Source organism: Arachis hypogaea, chromosome 16 (assembly GCF_003086295.3).
Source record: "Arachis hypogaea cultivar Tifrunner chromosome 16, arahy.Tifrunner.gnm2.J5K5, whole genome shotgun sequence".
In the NCBI taxonomy this organism is placed as follows: Eukaryota; Viridiplantae; Streptophyta; class Magnoliopsida; order Fabales; family Fabaceae; genus Arachis; species Arachis hypogaea.
Window position 1 is genome coordinate 96,634,617 of NC_092051.1, and position 13,485 is coordinate 96,648,101.

The 13,485-nt window shown below is 35.8% G+C and overlaps 1 long non-coding RNA gene across 1 annotated transcript; it reads right to left on the reverse strand.

The window, feature by feature from the left end:
• Positions 1–9,105: 9,105 nt before the first annotated feature.
• LOC112754505 (uncharacterized) lies at positions 9,106–11,283 on the reverse strand. The gene is made up of 2 exons (XR_003178585.3): positions 10,959–11,283; positions 9,106–9,336 (listed from the first exon to the last, which is right to left on the reverse strand). It is a non-coding gene; the product is annotated as an uncharacterized lncRNA (long non-coding RNA).
• Between the last annotated feature and the right edge of the window lie 2,202 nt (positions 11,284–13,485).

Below are 13,485 nucleotides of genomic sequence, written 5' to 3' on the forward strand. Positions count from 1 at the left end.
ATTTTGGTGATGTGAAAATGGCTCATCAAGGTGTTGCAAAATGTGCTGGTGTTGGACGGGTTTGTTTAGAAACCTCCAACGGTACCAAGTTGACTTTGAAGCGTGTGAAGCATGTTCCAGATATTCGGTTGAACTTACTTTCTGTTGGTAAGTTGTGTGCTGAAGACTTGGATAGCTCATTCTCTCGTGATAGTTGGAAGCTCACCAAGGGTCCCATGGTTGTTGCTAGAGGTACACGACACTCTACTCTTTATTTAACTCAAGCAAAGATTGTAAAGATGTTGTTAATGCTGCTGAGTTTGTTGATGAAATTGATTTATGGCATAAGAGATTATGTCATATGCGTGAGAAGGACATGAATATGTTATCCAAGAGGAATCTTTTATCTGGTTGTAAGGTTGCTTTGCAAAAGTGCAACCATTATTTTGCTGGAAAACAAAATAGGGTTTCTTTTAAGAGTCATCCACCTTCAAGAAAGCCGGAGATACTTGACTTGGTGCATTCTGATGTATGTGGGCCGATGAAGACAAGAACACTTGGAGGGTCTATCTATTTTGTAACCTTTATTGATGATCATTCTAGAAAATTATGGGTTTACACTTTGAAGACCAAAGATCAAGTTTTGAATGTGTTTAAGCAATGTCAAGCTTCTATTGAAAGAGAAATTGGGAAGAAGTTGAAATGCATTCGTACTAACAATGATGGTGAGTACTCAGGTCCATTTGATGCTTATTGTAAAGAGCATGGTATAAGACATCAGAAGACTCCTCCGAAGACTCCTCAGTTGAATGGCTTGGCTGAAAGGATGAACAGAACATTGGTTGAAAGAGTTAGGTGCTTATTGTCACAATTTGGATTGGCAAAATCCTTTTGGGGTGAAGCTTTGAGCACTGTTGTTCATGTCTTGAACCGGGCACCATGTGTTTCCTTGCAATTTGAAGTGCCAGAGAAGGTATGGTCAGGTAAAGATGTTTCTTATGATCATTTAAGAGTCTTTGGATGTAAAGCTTTTGTTCATATTCCTAAAGATAAGAAATCTAAGCTTGATATAAAGACTAGGCAGTGTATTTTTATTTGCTATGGTATGGATGAGTTTGGTTACAGGTTTTATGATCCTATTAGCAAGAAGGTGATTCAGAGTAGAGATGTTATCTTTGTTGAAGACCAAACATTGAAGGATGTTGATAATGCGGAGAAGCCAATGGTTCAGCCTAGTGATGATTTTTCTGACTTGGATATTACTCCCTCTATGCCTATGGTAGAAGATGGTAGAGTTGAAGCTCAAAATAATGAGCATGATACAAGTGCAGGTGAAGATGAAACAGTTGATTCGATACTTGATGAAGTTGGTGATGATGATCAAGATGAAGAACCAGCTTTAGAAATTCCTGCAAATGCACTTAGAAGGTCTATAAGAGAGAGAAAGCCTTCGTCAAGGTATTCTCCACATGAGTTTATTTTTTTGACTGATGGGGGAGAACCTGAATACTTTGGAGAGGCTATTGAAGATGAAAGCAAAGCTCAATGGCTTGAAGCTATGCAAGAAGAAATGAAGTCCTTGCTTGAGAATGATACCTATGAGTTGGTGAAGCTACCGAAGGGTATGCGAGTTTTGAATAACAAATGGGTATTCAGAATCAAGAATGAAGAACACAATTCTAAGCCTCGGTATAAGGCTAGATTGGTTGTTAGAGGTTTTAGCCAGAGAAAAGTTGTTGATTATGAGGAGATCTTTTCTCCTGTTGTGAGGATGTCATCCATTCATGCTGTGCTTGGATTAGCAGCGTCTCTTGATCTGAAGATTGAATAAATGGATGTGAAAATAGCTTTTCTTCATGGTAATTTAGACAAGGAGATCTACATAGAGCAACCGGAGGGCTTTGTTGTTAATGGAAAGGAAGATTTTGTGTGCAACCTTAAGAAGAGTCTTTATGGGTTGAAGCAAGCTCCAAGACAGTGGTACAAGAAGTTTGAATCTGTTATGGGGAAGCATGGTTACTGTTCTGAGGGTTATCTGAAACTGTAGGTCGATCTCGGACGAGATCTTCTATGTTGCTCGGAGCTGACGTGTCCGGCTGGTGGATGGTAGCCGGAGCTGTCGTGCTCGACTTACTGGACTGGCTGCGCTGCTGATCCTTTGTCACCGGAGGGTGGTGGTACCTGCAAGGGACTCCAATGCTTAAGTTAGCAAGGATATTAAGCATGTTTTTTAGTATAATCAGAGTATGAGTTATACCTGGGTGCTCCAGTGTATTTATAATGGTGTGGAGTGACCTTTTTAGATAAGATAAGTTAGTTATCTTATCTTATCTTATCTTTGAGTGAGGTCATCTTATCTTTGAGTGAGGTCATCTTATCTTCATGGGAACCGCCCTTATCTCTGTAGGCTCGGGCTGCTTTCGGATTTGGGTCGTGTTCTTCTATTTGGGCCCTTTATTGGGCTTTCCTGGCAATTTGGCCGAGCTCTTTGAGAAGAGGTCGGATAGTCTGACCTGAAGAGGTCGGTCACCTTGTCGCTAAACATCCCGGGTCGGACAGTTCGACTCAGGGTATGAACAGTGCCCCTGCTCGATCTCGGTCTTTCTTTTGAGGTCGAGTCTTGGTTTCAGGACTTCGATCCTTCTTTGGTGAAGCCGAACTCGAGCATTTTGTCGACTTTTTCTTTGTAGAGTTCTCCTTTGAATGCGGAACGTTTTCTTTTGAATTTTATTCTTTTGAAAACGCGCGTCTCCTTGCTTTGGAAATGCGCGAGGGTTTAATAACCTCATTAATTCTTTTAATGCTCCGTTTCTTTGTTCATTTTAAACTTTTCACAAAAATGGTTTCTCTTCTCTGTTTCTTTGCTGTAACTTCCCTCTTTTCTTTCTCACTTTCTGTTTTCGTCTGAAATTTGCATTTTCGCGTTTCTCCCTATGACGTCGCTTGGTGATTGTTGGTGCTTTCTTTGTTTTGAAAGGCGATTCCGGATTCTATCTTCCCATCCTCGATTTCCTTCGAAGCTTTCTCCTTTTTCCAGGTTGGTTCTCCTTTCTGCTTTTTTACTTCTTTTGCTTTGCCTTCAGTTCTTGGTAAAGTTTTGGTTTTGCTTGAATGCATGTTTGGAAAGCTTGAACCTTTTTGCGTCGTCGTGCTTGCTTGTCGCTGTGCTGCATATTTTTTTGGTTTTTATGAACCTGTTTGCTTTACCCAAAAGGTTGCTCCTTTTGATGACTTTCGCTATGTTGATGATTTTACTGATGAACCTTTGTAGAAAGTAACAATTTTTTCTAGTGGCTCATTTTGATTTTCTCCGTGTCGTTTGTTTGTTTGGGTGTTTATTTTCTAAAAAAGGTGGCATCTTTGATGACTTCTTCTTGATACTTTTGTTGCTTGGTAGTTCCGTCTGCGACTGTGAATTTGGGAGGTAGTTATTTTGATAACTTTATTTGATTTGTAGCTCGTGGCTTTCTTCTTAGAGTGTTATCTTCCTGTTAGGACGTGTAGAGATGTAGACTTATAGGTTTCCCTGAGTCCTTGTTCCATAACTTGCCTCCAAAGGATGCCCCTGGATCTTTAGTGTGGGTCCTGGGGTTTCCTTTTGTTGCTTGTATTGCTCTGTGTCATACTTGTCCGAGCTGTTCTGATTTCGTCTGAGATGTTTTTTAGTAATCCATTTTCTTTTCTTGTTTGTAGGACTAGTTGACCTCATGTCTTCTCGTAAAAATATTGTCGAGACATCCTCCCAAGTCCCTGATGGCATGGCCGACTGGGTGGATCCTATGGTTCTTCTGTGTATTTCGCTGGTTGATTCTGAATTTTGTGAGCAGCTTAGGAAGTTTCACAGGGTTTGTAGTAATAGTAATGATGAAAAGAATTATGAGCTTGTATCTCCTACTTCTGAAGAGAGAGTTTGCTTTTCTACTCGGGTTGTTGGAGACCGTCCCTTTTTCTTTTTCTTTGCTCATCGACTCGGTCGGCTAGGTACCGATCTAATTTCCCTTCTCTTACTAGTTTTTCTATGACATTTTTTAAGTCAAAACATTCGTTGGTGGAATGTCCACGGATTCGATGGTATTCACAATATTCAGTCTGATTTCCTCCCCCTTTCTTGCTTTTGAGTGGTCGAGCTGGGGGTATTTTTTCAGTATGGCAAACTTCTCTGTAGATATCCACAAGGGACACGCGAAGAGGGTGTAATTGTGGTATTTTTTATTTTTTTCCCATGTTGATCTTCTTTCTTTTTGGACTCTTTATCCTTATCTCGGGAGGAGTAGGAGAATCCGGATTTTGAGGTCTCTCCTAGTCGAGAGTTTTCCTCCATGTTAATGTACTTCTCTGCTCATTCTTGCACTTCATTCAGAGATGTGGGATGTTTTTTCGATATAGATTGACTAAAAGGTCCCTCTCGCAGGCCATTGATGAGACCCATAATGGCGGCCTCTGTTGGTAGACTTTGTATGTCGAGACATGCTTTGTTGAATCTTTCCATGTAGTTGCAGAGACTTTTCCGATCTCCTTGCTTGATTCCTAAAAGACTTGGGGCGTGCTTAGCTTTGTCTTTTTGGATGGAGAATCTGGCCAGAAACTTCTTGGTTAAGTCGTCGAAGCTTGAGATGGACCTAGGGGGCAGATTGTCGAACCATTTAATTGCTATTTTTGTTAAAGTAGTCGGGAAGGCTTTGCAGCGGACCGCATCTGAGGCATCGGTGAGGTACATTCTACTTCTGAAATTACTGAGATTATGGCTGGGATCTGCTGTGCCATCGTATAAAGTCATGTCGGGAAGTTTGAAATCTTTTGGGATTTTGGTCCTCATGATCTCTTTGGTGAATGGATCTTGGTCCTTACGGGAGTCGTCTTCGTGCTTGGATCGAGTATTTTTGGCCTTGAGATCTGCTTCGAGTTTTAGGAATTTGTCCTCTAACTCGCGGTGTCGCCTAACTTCCCATTGTAGGTCTCTCTCAGCTTCTCGTTGATGCTCCACCTCTTTTTCGAGTTGCTTTAAGCGATCTTGAAGTGCCTCCACGGGTCCCACATTTGGTGAATCGTTGTTTTTCTTAGGTTGAGGGGTATCTTTTGGTGTAGTGTCTACGTTCTTATGCGGCGTTCTATCTTCTAGATCCGAATCGTGGTCGTTGTCATGGTCATCCGCCATGGTGGTGGGATGACTTCCAGATTCCTCGGCAACGGCGCCAATATTCCGAGGGTTACCTGAAACTGTAGGTCGATCTCGGACAAGATCTTCTGTGCTGCTCGGAGCTGACGTGTTCGGCTGGTGGATGGTAGCTGGAGCTGTCGTGCTCGACTTACTGGACTGGCTGCACTGCTGATCCTTTGTCACTGGAGGGTAGTGGTACCTGTAAGGGACTCCGATGCTTAAGTTAGCAAGGGTATTAAGTTGGTTTTTTAGTAGAATCAGAGTATGAGTTATACCTGGGTGTTCCAGTGTATTTATAATGGTGTGGAGTGACCTTTTTAGATAAGATAAGTTAGTTATCTTATCTTATCTTATCTTATCTTATCTTTGAGTGAGGTCATCTTATCTTCAAGGGAACCGCCCTTATCTCTGTAGGCTCGGGCTGCCTTCAGATTTGGGTCGTGTTCCTCTATTTGGGCCCTTTATTGGGCTTTCCTGGCAATTTGGCCGAGCTCTTTGAGAAGAAGTCGGATAGTCTGACCTAAAGAGGTCGGTCGCCTTGTCGCTAAACATCTCGGGTCGGACAGTTCGACCCAGGGTATGAACAGTTACCGTAAGACAACTTCAGATCATTGTGTATTTGTGCAAAAATTTTCTGATGATGATTTTATCATTCTTTTGCTTTATGTGGATGATATTTTGATTGTGGGCAAGAATACTTTGAGGATTAATGAGTTGAAGAAACAGTTGAGCAAGTTCTTTGCTATGAAGGACTTGGGTCCTGCCAAATAAATTTTGGGCATGACTATTACTCGTTATATAGATTCCAAGAAGCTTTATTTGTCACAGGAGAAGTACATAAAGAAGGTGCTTCAAAGATTTGGCATGAATGATGCCAAATGTATTGCTAGTTCTTTTGCTCCTCATTTTAAGTTGAGTACCAAGCAGTGTCCAACCACTGATGAGGAGAAATAAGCAATGGATGAAATTCCTTATGCCCCAGTTGTTGGAAGCTTGATGTATGCTATGGTGTGTACTAGACCAGACATTGCTCATGCGATTGGTACTGTGATTCGTTTTCTCTCTAATCCAAGTAAAGAATATTGGAATGTTGTTAAATGGATTATGAGATATCTCAAAGGTACAACTAACTTGAGTTTGAGTTTTGGTGGTGAGAAACCTTTGCTAGTTGGCTTTACTGATGCAGACATGGCAGGAGATATTGATTCTCGAAAGTCTACTTCAGGTTTTTTGGTCAAGTTTGCAGGGGGAGCTATTTCATGGCAATCAAGGCTACAAAAGTGTGTTACACTTTCTACCACAGAGGCAGAGTTTATTGCAGCAACTGAAGTATGTAAAGAGTTGTTGTGGATGAAGAAGTTTCTTGCAGCACTTGGTTTCAAACAAGATCGTTATGTGTTGTTGTGTGATAGCCAAAGTGATATTCATCTTGCCAAGAATTCTACTTTTCATGCAAGATCTAAACATATTGATGTTAGGTATCACTGGATACGGGATGTGTTAGATTCCAAGTTATTAGAACTTGAGAAAGTTCACACTGATGACAATGGTCCTAATATGATGACAAAAGCATTGTCATGAGAAAAGTTTGAAACATGTTGTTTGATCGCCGGAATGGCGAGGGCCTCCACCTAGTCGAGAAGGGGGAGATTTGTTGGGGTTTTTCTCTCCTTTGTGAGGTCCAAGCCCAACATTTTGAGGGTGTCTCTTTGCACCCCATTGTGCCACAACCCTAATCAGATTTTGGGGTCATTGTGAGGTAGAGAGAATAGCCACCAAGTGAGAGAGAAGAGGGAAAAACAGAATTCCCGTTTTTATGCAAAGCAGTAAATTTCAAATGGCAGTATCGCATTTGTTCACCGTTGGATCGGCTTAAAATTTTAACTGCGTGTTCCTATCATATTTTTCTTCTTTCTGGTCGATGGAGATGTTTATTGGTGGTTTTTAGTGGGAGAAATTGACTTCGCAAGAGAAAAATTAGGTTTCCCGTTTTTACACAGAGCAGCAATCTTTGAACGGCAATTTCTCATTCTTTCACCGTTGGATCGACGTGAAATTTGGACTGTAGATTCTTCACATCTCTTTCTTTATTCTGAATGTTGGAGATTTTAATTGGACGTCTAAAAAGGGAGAAATTGGCTTCGATAGAAACTCTATTTTTTGGGTATATTTCATCTTCTTGCTTTTCATTTGAAAGCTTTGGTGATTTGATGTTTTGGCTGGTTATATGCACATTTTTATGCTTTGTTTGAGACTCTCTTATGCCTCATTTGATTATAGTGGAGTTATTTTATTGGTCTGGATGACCCGTGGTCACATTGAGAGGATTTTCCACGTTAAAATTTCAGTGTGTTCTTGTTATTGCTTTACTTACTATTTACTTGTTATAGTTGCTGCCATATTAGGTTGTGAGTACTTCTATATTATTCTTGTGTTAGATATTTGTATTGTTTCTACTGCTAGGCTATTTCAGAAACAACATCACACAAAAGTGCAAGACTGTAATTTTGTCCCTCCTTCTGTGGGCTAAGGGAATAACTTCTCTCTTCTTTATGGTATTCAAAAAAAAAATCACTTAATATATTTTCTATTCAATCTTATCCTTCTAAATATTTTATTATATATTTTAATATTAAAAAGTAATGAAATACCAATTCATTAAAAAAGTATAGTGGTGTATGTGAAAACCTTCTTATATTTTATTATTTATTTTTTTTACTGTATAAATAAGTTAATTAAATACGTATCTTGTATCGTTTATAAATGAGATATGATACAATTAATATAAGCGTATTTCAGGTGTACATATATTATGTTATATAATGTATTTTATTTACAATATAAATGAAACAATGATCTGCATTGCATCTATATATATGATTTGTTGGTAGTGCCTCATTTTATATTTGATTATTTTCTCCTTAGATCTTTCTTAAGCTTTTTTTTTTTTTTTTTTTATGATTGGTGAATGATTTAGAGATTATGACAAATTCAGATGTATATTCAAAAAATATTAATAAGTTAAACATCATGTAGCACATTGTTAGAACCCTCAACTTCTAAGTTAGTGTTGTTAATTTTATTTAATTTTAATATATTTCTAAAAACATCTTTTATTAATATTATGTTACTATGTATGGTTAGGTTCATGTTGTATTAAGAACATAATTTAGGACTAAGTTTAGGATTGTAATTGGTGCTAGCTATTTTTAGAGATTTATTATACTATTAATTAATTAAATAGCTATTTTTATATGAAAAAAATTTGTTTAACAAATAAAAAGTTGTCTCTGTTATAAATTTTCTGTTACTTTGAATTTTTTATTGATTTTCCTTTTAAATTTTAACATAGGCTTCACCTTTTACTTTCGAGACGAATTAGCCATACTTTCACAAGTCATAATACGTTATTCTCCCTTAATTGAAAAAGATCAATTTTGGAATAACTCAAATTTTATATTTGACAACATCTTAATTTCTACATTCGTAAAACACTTTATGCAAATCAATGGGTAGAGTAATTAATTAATGGTTATTATTTTTTTTTATTTTTTTCCACTCTAAATACTTGTTGTGTATTAAAGTCATAAAATACGAGAATTTGTTCAAAAAAATATAAAATACAAGAAAAATTTGGGAAAATCTGTGGTTGAGTGAAATACTACTATACCAAATTATAAATTAACTATAATCTTAACTAGTTTTAATATCAAACCATTATCCTAAACATTCAATCTATGGTAGTTGCTACTAGGAGTAGCAATGGGACAGGTAGGGGTGGGTTTTTACCCTATCCGATCCCGTCCCGCCGTCCCGTAACTCAAGTACTATCTGTCCCGTCACAACCTGCGGATAGTAAATTACAGTACCCAAATCCGTCCCTACGGGTATCCGCCCCACCCTGATCCGCCCCTATAAAAATTAAATATTTTAATTTTTATATATTTATATCTAAATTAAGACAAAAATTTAAAATTCATAAATAAATTAAAATAAAAACATAAAATTCATACAATGTCATTAGCTCAAATAATTTGAAATTAAAAAAAAAAAAGAAGTGTTTGATCACTACAAATTTAAAACCATAAGTCCATAATAAAGAAATTACAATATTAGATATAAAGAAATCTTCAACCCTTATTCTTGATCACTTTCAACATCTTCATCATCATTAAAAGTTTGCAAATCAAGATTTAAACCTGAAAATCAAAAGATGTAACAATTAGAAAATTCATTGGTACTATATAAAAAACTAAAATAAATGAAGATTAATTGAAGTAAAATGATTGAAAGTTTAAGCCACTATAATAAGTAAACACAAATTGAAGTACACTAAAAATCATAATAAGCCACATAAACCACCTGACATAGTCATTGAACTATGCAGCAGGCAATCACAAACAGAACCAAAGCAAAATGTTTTTTTTTTCCTTAAAGCAAAATAGTTGAATGAAGAAGATATAGCTTTATAAAATTTTCACATGAAATGCAAACAAACTAAAGGCAATTTGACCATGCAGCATGCATCAATTTTCAAAATTAGGTTAGCATATATAGCGTGTGCTTCTTTTTCTCTAATAAATATGCTTGTCTATTAAAACAAGTTTGCCTACTACAATTGAATGAACTCCAACCAGAACATGCTTTTATTTCAATAAGGAGCACAAAATTCTTTGAAACATAGTAACCTATAGCTGAGGTGAAAGGGTAACATATTTTTTTGAAAGCAACCAAAATGCATGACATGAATGTTAGTTATATTAATTGCGGTCTAATCAGTTAGCAAAGCCAGTAAATGAAAAAAGCAACATAATCTCAATTTTTGTTTGTTATATTAATTTCATTCTTTAATAAATAACATAAAAATACATCCATGATATCATAAAATCAGCTCATTTCAATTAAGCATACAAGATTCTTCATGCAAAGAATGAAGGAGAAGAGCCATAACATGTATCTTGAGGGACAGAGAAACAAAACTGGAAGCTTAGCACTATAATTAAGTGAGTGATATGCAATACGAATATTAAAGAATGAAAAAAGCAACATAATCTGACAATTTTGTTTTAAGTTTATCCAATCTCTTCAATAAAATTATATTAATTGAAATTGAGTAGGATTTAAATAGAATAATACATAAATTAAAATTTCAGAAGAGAAACTCCTCATAAATTAAAAGTTGTTGTAGTCCCAAGAATCATGACAAAAAGTGGTTCAATTACAAGTACAATATTCAGATAGCCATTGAGATACACAAACTAAAGAAGAGTTTTCAAGATCACAAAAGTGAATAAATTGCATCTGTTTGTATACAAACTTTGAAATAGTAGTACAAGATGAGAATTAAAGGCATGAAGTTTTATAAAGCTATGGTTAGTGATTAACCAACCACAAATTAAATAGATCAAGCTTTTCCAATATTTATATTAGAAATATCTGAAGTTCTTTGGTTACAAACTTACAATAAGCATTCATCATTGGGCACATAAAAAAGGCTCAAATGACAGCAAAATATAGCCTTTATAAAATGTAAAACAACATATAAAAGGATCTATTCTGGATCCATTCTGCTTCAAAGAGAATAATACAGCAGGAATAGAACATATTTATACTATCCCGCACAAAAAAAGAAGCAGCAAACTAAAACCATAGAATATGCAATTGAAGTACTCAATAGTAATCCAAGGTTGTTTACACTATCATTTATTCAAAGCACTTCACACAGCATACATGAAAAATTTATTCTATAAAGGCTAAATACTTTGAACCTACAGATTCTCTCAGATCTCATAGATACAAGAAATTCATATACAGCGTTTACCAGTCACCAGAGAGACGACGACGGAGGAAGAAGGGACGACATGGTGAGCACAGAACAGAGACCGCAGATCGGAGAGGCAAGTCGGCAAGGATAGTGACGCGAGAAGTGGGAGCGACGCCAACGTGAGCTCCGTGAGCGACAGCGGCGAGGCGACCGAGATGAATGAGGAGGGTTGGTGTCTTGGTGAGGCAACTTGCTACCATGCTAAAGTCCTTATATTTCAGCAGGTGATGGACTGCGCTAGCGGCATCACCTAATGGACACATGTTGATGATGAGAGTACACATGTAGACAATAGTTGTAGAAGGGGATTTAGGTGAGTTAGGATAATCAGGTATGGATAAGCTTATATTAATGATGGTTATATTTTTGGATTGGTTTTTTTTTTTTGTAAGTCATGGATATTTTTGGTTTTAATGGTATGCTTAGGTTTTTTGAAGGGTTATTTTTGTATTATGTAGGGCCTAATGGTGGAAGAACGGTTCTTGTTTTTGAAAATGTTAAGTTTGAGAGAGATAAAACTGGCATATTGATATTAGGCATAATTAATTGGACCATGTAATATGGAAAAAGGAATTTTTTTTTTCTTATATATAGTAGAAACCTGGAAGGACTTAGGAGTCAGAAGAAAAAAATAATTTACATTGGAAGTAACTTAAGTATTGACATGAATACTATTAAAAATATATTAATAGTATTAAAACTTTTATTAATGCTATGTTAAATAAAAAAATTTATTTGGTGAGAGTGATTATAATCAATACTCGAGCCACTGTTTGGTTAAAAAAGAAAAAACAACCTTGCGGGCGACAAGTTGTGATCATAGACGAGGTCGAATATTATTGTTGCAATGTAAGATCATTTTAGAATTTCAGGTAGGACAATTGATAAATCGATAAGGTATGGAGAACATGCACATTAGATACACATGCATGTTTAGTCTAATTTGTATGGAAATGCGTTAAGAAAAAGTTTAGAAAGTCATCTCTTTTATTAAAATTTGGCCAACATTTTTATTAAAGTAAGTAATTTTATATTATTAAAAATACTAATAATAACTAATTAATAGCTATAAATCACAAAATCTGCTCGTCATCTAACACTCTTTTTAAATAGGAGTTGGTTGAGACATTGAGTGGAAGTGCATGTAATTAGTAGTTATTGGGTATTTAAAGTTCCGAGGGTTTAGGTGTTAACAAAAGTTGGTAATAATTAAGGTTGTTATCAATGTATGAAGTTCAGAAGTTGATAATGATTAAGTGTTAAAATAGATCTACCGATTTAAGACCCTCACTGCTTAGCACAATATCATGCGTTCGATTTCAATTTTCACCATTCATTCAAAATATTATTTCGATTCAAAGTAAACATATTGGACTCATGAGAATTAGGTATTTTTTAATCTATGTAATTTATTATTGTTTATGTTTTATTAGTTTCTAATTTAATATTTTTATATTAGACAAAAATAGTAAACAAATATTATTATTATTATTATTTTCAAAATTTTTGGATCAAATTTTCATAATACTAGCCCAATCCACCTATCAATCTAACAGAAAAAGTCCGACTGCAACAAAAGACAAACCCAATTCTTTTAAAAATTAAAAAAAAGATTATAATCACTCAGGTTAAAAAGACTTCCTCACCTAATTACCTGATGACACTTCGACCAATTGCTGCCCACTACTGCTTCCACTCAATAAATGTCTCCTCCTATTGCATCAATACGCGTCACACTTCCCTACTGCCAACCTGTTTCGATTTTAGCTTTTACTTTTAAAAAGTAATTTATAAAAATTAATTTTTAAAAAATAATTTTTTAAAAATTATAATATATATTTGATAAATTAAATTATAAATAACTTTTAATAAATACAAACAACAATAAGCGCATTTTGTAAACTCTTTTAAAATTGTGACTAATTAACTGCTTAATTAATTAAATTAAATGGCCCGAATTAGGTTCAAAAATTTAGAATGTGAATTAGAAAATTTAAATAGGATATTTGGACTCAGCAGATTTTTTTGAATTGAAAAATGTAATTTTCTGCGAAAAACAGCATAAAAATATGAACCGGTAAATTAACCGGCGGTACCGGCTTGAGTATGTGGTTTACGAATCCCTACACTTTCGTACAGCTGTATCAGCAAGTGCACTGGGTCGTCCAAGTAATACTTGAGCGAGTCAGGGTCCATCCCACGAGGATTGTGGTTTGAAGCAAGCTATGATTATCTTGCAGGTTTTAGTCAGGCAGATCAAAAGGTTGTTGGATTGAATTTGGTTAAACCATAAAAGGAATAAAGTAGAAGGGGTAGAAAATACTTTATATATTAGAAGGAAATCAGTGATAGGGATAAGGTAAAGGATTGGAGTTACTTAGTATTTCTGAATTAATTCTGGTAGTACTGTTTTCTTTGCTTGTGAGTGATTTCATCAATGGCAGGCTGTATGTGATTGACACTGGTTTGAGCAGCTGCCAATACTCCTCTAGATCTGAACCCCAGGTTTAGTGCGAATCCATTC